The sequence below is a fragment of the Spermophilus citellus genome (assembly GCF_964194105.1).
Source record: "Spermophilus citellus genome assembly, chromosome: 10".
Taxonomy (NCBI): domain Eukaryota; kingdom Metazoa; phylum Chordata; class Mammalia; order Rodentia; family Sciuridae; genus Spermophilus; species Spermophilus citellus.
In genome coordinates, this window is record NC_138197.1 from 3383076 (window position 1) to 3388800 (window position 5725).

Below are 5725 nucleotides of genomic sequence, written 5' to 3' on the forward strand. Positions count from 1 at the left end.
ATGCACAAGGTACTGGGTCAATCCCCAGCACCACAAGAAAAGAAAAAAAAGAAAGAAAGAAACAAAACAAAGATTTGACTGTATGGGCTATCTCAAGCCCACAAAGCACTTTCTCCTTTTCTCATATTTTGAGAATACTTTGGAAACATTAAATTATATTTTAGAAAACAACTAACATTTCTCTAGCATTTCTCACGACTGTGCTTTTGGGTCTTTTTAGTTGCTCATTTCATAGCTAAGGGATTTTAAGGATTAGTGAAATCATACACTCAAATATTTTCTATGTGTGAAAATGAATAGGTCATGTACCACATTGTTTTTACCAGGATATAAATAAACCTGCCCAGGACCTGAGGAAATATTAGAAAAGTACAAGTTGTAAAACTTTAAATTCATCAAGCATAGTTCTCCTTTTAAGAGAACTTAATATATAAAGCTCTGTATTAGACACAATGAACATTTACTTCTGCCAAGGTTTCTTTGCTTTGTAGTCATCTCCAAAACAGCTATTTTGCTTCCTAAATTCACTATTTCATTTTAAATGCTTGATAGGGATCTAGCACTTGACTAGCATCTGCAAAGCCCAAGCTTGTTCCCTAGCACTGGAAAAAAAAAGAACAAAATGTTTGAATTGGAATCATAACATTAAGGGGTGAATTCTCAGTGAGGAAATATTGGTTCAAATGAAGAACACCTATAATGTCATAGGTAGATAAAGCAATTGAAATTGCAGAGGATATCAAATAATCCGAACACTTATTTAGTATACACTCCCAGGGAGATTTTTTTCATGAAAACTGATTTTTAACAAATGTTCAGTATTTTCCACTAAGGATAAATAATAATTCTTTTACAAGTTACTTTAATCTCTCAAGGAGATACAAAGGTTTACAGATTCATTATTTATATCAATAAATTGCATTTAATATTAGTGCTTTGAATATGTATTTTTTATTCACTCATCAGACTCAATCACCGGGATGTCCTGAACAATGTGGCACTTGCTGGGAGAAACTGTAGTGAGGTGAGCATCCTCCAAGAGCTTCCAGTTTAGTGGAGGAGGCAGACATAAACTACTCAAATTATGAATCATAAGTGTTTTAAAAGATAAGCACAGAGTGCTATTAATTCTATGTAGAAGACAAGCCCTAGGCTAGGAATTCAGAAAACGGTCCCAACAGAAAAGACATTTGAGTCAAGACAATGCTCTCAAAAATAACAACTAATATTTGCTGACACTATGCTAAGTACTTTAAGAGTGTTAGCTCATTTAAGCTTCACACATACTAAATCAGGTACACTGATTATCCTATTTTGTACATAGAGAAATGGAGGCTCTGAAAGGCCAACTAGTTGGTTAAAGAAAACCACGGCTAGGAAGTAACAGAGCCTGCAGTAGGAACACAGATCCTGACTCTTGAATGTGTGTTATATGCATATGACTTAAACATTAGTCATAGATCTCTTCAGAGGAAAGAATGAGAAAAGTGAATTAAGTAGAGAAAGAGTATTCCAGATGAGGGGTAACTATGATTTTGAAGAACTTCAAGGGCTGGGGATGTGGCTCAAACGGTAGCGGTAGCGCGCGCACCTGGCATGCGTGCGGCCCGGATTTGATGCTCAGCACCACATACAAAGATGTTGTGTCCGCCAAAAACTAAAAAATAAATATTAAAAAATTCTCTTTCTCACTCTCTCTTTAAAAAAAAAAAGAACTTCAAGTCTCAGGATTTTAAAAAAAATATGTGCATTTGGCTAATCTAACTGAAACCACCTCTTCCAACAGAATTTAATTTCTGTGCCAGGAATATGTTTTGTTCAGAAAAAATATTTGCAAAGACTGTCACCTAGTGGCAACAAGCAGGAGACCAGGAAAGTGAATTGTCACAATTCCCACTGTGATAATTAGATATCAAAATGAATAATTGTTCCAGGCAGGCAAATTTGACTGTGTAATAGTAACAGCGGTAATGAAACCCAGTCTCTTTGGGAGCTACAGTGTGTAGGACCATCTTCAGCTCTTCAAAGAGCTCTATTTTGCTCTTCATAGATGAAGTCCTCACTCAAAGCAAGTGTGTGCTATCCCAATATGGTCAGCATTTGTTGGTTAACTTCTCAGCATCAATTTCTCTCACTCCTGCCAAAAGCACTGCATTTGTTCTTTGAGTGATTCATCTTTCCTTTCATTTTCAGCCATGCTGGTTCCTTACAATTTATTCTACCATTCAGCTCTGGGATACCCATCACCTTGATTCCATGATTGTTTAAAAGATGTGTATGTGAATGAATCCAAGCCAATGAGATTTGTCACTGGGACTGCAGAAAAGTGGATTTTTTATTAATACCCTGTGTTATGGACTAATTTGTACCCTCAAATTCATATGCCAAAGCCCTAATTTCCAATGTGAGTTGAGATAGGGTCTTTAAGGTTAAATAAGGTCATAAGCGTGGGACCCTAAAATACAACTAATGTCCTGTAAGAAGAGGAAGAGACACCAGATATGTCTCTCTGTCTCTATCTGTGTACACACATAGGAAAGGTCACAGGGAGAAGGAAGCTGTAGTACCTAAAACAACTATTAAATAAGTTTGTGTCGGGCTGGGGATGTGGCTCAAGCGGTAGCGCGCTCGCCTGGCATGCGTGCGGCCCGGGTTCGATCCTCAGCACCACATACCAACAAAGATGTTGTGTCCGCCGAGAACTAAAAAAAAAATAAATATTAAAAAATTCTCTCTCTCTCTCTCTCTCTCTCTCTCTCTCTCTCTCTCTCTCTCAAAAAAAAAAATGTGTCATCCTGCAGTGCAGGATTGACTCTTTAAAAAAAAAAAAAAATAAATAAATAAATAAGTTTGTGTCAAAATAAACACAGCTTGTCAATGCAATACAACACCTCCTTCTACACCACTTCTGCTAACTAAATGGTCTAAAGCAGTCACAATGAAGGAAAGATAATAAGCGAGCTACATCTGTCTATCTACAGTTTGAACAGCTATAATATTAGGAGTTATGATGGGAAGTAGGCCGGATTTTTTTTGTTGCTGTTTCCCAGTATCTAAAGTCCCCTTCTATGCTGGGTAATCACTACTGTGGAGGAAATGGCCTCTCGTTATATAAACTGAAAATTACAGATAAAAGGTTATGTTTTTATTTGTCTGGCCTTTGGCATTTAAGGAATGGTATCTGGACCTTATCGGGGTATAGGAATCTGCATCTTGAACTATAAATCCGAAGTATGTTAACAGAAGCAGAGACTCTTTAGAATTCATTTCACTTGTGACATCTAGTGTCTAGTGGTGGTACTGGTAGCACTCTCATTAGACCATTCCTAGACAAATTGCAACTAATTTAAAAATCATAACTGACTTTAACAACTCTAAAATTTGGCAGCCTGCACGACCACTAGTTCAAAGACCTCCTTCCAGCAACATGATCAGATAGTTATTTACGGATAGTAAACAAAAATAAGGCATATTAATAGCTTAATGGGTTACAGCTCAGCACCTTGACTGATTTGAATCAGGTAGCTACTTAGGATAGACTGAAGCTCAATCGTAGAAATTGACTGAAGGCCAGCTATTCATTAAACATTTAGCAAGAGTGCTTTCATATTGGTTTGGTTTACTGAACCCTGTACAGGAGTGTACTCCAAATTTATGTCCTCCTACAAATTTTATCTAACAATTTTTATATGAGTAGCTTCTATGATAATGCTGTTCCCTCTTCCTGAATTCATTCCTCCTTAGCTCTGCCATCCCTCAAGACTTTTCTTAAAATGTCACCTACACTGCGAAGTCTTAAATGACCAAACAAAACATATCTGTACATATAATATTTACTGTAAGGCTTATACCACGCAAGTGGCGTTCATATACAGCCCTATAGTTACTTTTATATTTCTCAATACTCCACTATGTTGTAAGCATCTCCCAGAAAGTAGTTATCATATCTCTGAATTCCTTCCGCTATGTCTACCTCATGGTGGCCACTCAATCCTTTACTTAAATGATGATACTGAGTTTACTTTCTCCTGTAAAAGGAGGAGGTAAAAAAAAAAAAGTTAAGAAAGACCTTTGGATTAGCTTTTTCATTTCATTACTGGTCCAGGCTAGAATAGTGTCTTCCTGACTTCTGAGTTGAGGAATCTTTGTTAAATGACAGGGGAAATGGTATTTATTTCCTTTATCAAAGAACACAGGGTTGATTAAAAATGAATGAGCATTTGGTTCATTCAGGCCCCAGATGCATCTGTTATCTTTGTTGCTTATCTTAAAACTGAGATTAGTCTTTTGTAATCTGGTCTACTCAGTCAGAATAAAAGTATCCAAAAGAAAGTGAAAAGAGGAAAAATCAAGGAGAGTGCGGCACCCCAAAACATAAAACAAAAATTCGATGAAAGCAATAAACTCTTGACAAATTTCAGCAGAAGGAAGAACTAATTATTGACTACTTGCTGATGCAAGATACAAATCACTGGTGGATTTGAGGTGTAGCTCAGTGGTAGAGCACATGCTTAGCACATACAAGGCAAGTAGTTCAATTCCCAGTACAAAAAAAAAAATCTCTGGTGATCTTGAGGTGTCATTTCACAATATTGGCTGGAATTGAACCCCAGCTAAAGTTGGAGCAGGCAGGGATAAAATGTAAGAAAATGAAGTTAGTAATTGTAAACATTTTTTTTCAGGTGTTTTGTTACAAAGAGAAGCAAACAAATGGGGTTGTACCTGATTGGAGTCAGGGAAATTGTTGTTGTTGTTTTGCAATGGCAGTTATTACAAAATTTTGTCTATTATTATTACTATGATCACTTTGCAATGGCAGTTATTACAACATTTATTCTGTGGAGAGGGACCGTCCAACAGAAATGAAAAAAAGCTGATGATGGAAGGGAGGGGAGCCAAAAACCAAGTCCTAAAATAGGAAAGAAAAGATGACCCCATAATGGTTACTAGGACTCAGCAGTGTTCGCTAAATGTTGGACGCCATTCTTTATGAATGCTTAAATTTTTAAATAACGTATAGACACTAGGTTAACAAAATAAGATTATTTAAACACGCATGCTCTCAAGAGCCTGGATTCTGGAATCGGACTGCATTAGTTCATACTGAGATTCTGTCACTTAAGGCAGCCATTTTTTCTTCCTGGGGCTTGGCTTTCCTCTGAAGGTGACAGGTATGGTGTGCACCTTATTGGGCTGTTTGCCGTGTGCAACTTGGCGCCAAGGAGCTACAAGGTGGGGCACAAAGCCACATGGTAACCGTGGACCCACGTCGCCACCCAGACTCGGGGTCCTAGAACCACGAGATTCTGCGGGAAGGTCCTCGGAGGGCACGCGCGCAGTCCGTTGGTGGGTGGACAACGCTGACAACTGCCCCCAAGGTCAGTCCCACCCATCCCCGCCAACCGACACTGTCCCTCCAGAAGGCCCTGTCATAAAACCACAAGCCCCACAAACATAGCAATTTTAAGCAGACACCTAGACGAAATCCTGGAAAACCACCTGAGGTAAAACTGACACGCCAAGAGGCCAGGTCCGCGCCTGCGCCAGTCCAGGGCTCGCCACTCGCACCTGCGCAGTCGTTGAGGGGAGGGGGCGGGGCGCTTCTGCCGAAAGCTCCTCGGCGTTGGCTTTTCTCGCGCTGTTAGAGGAGCGTTTCGTGAGAAGTGAGAGTTCTCGCGGGAACTGTGTTCAAAAAGCCCTGGCGCTTACAGGACTACTAGGTAAA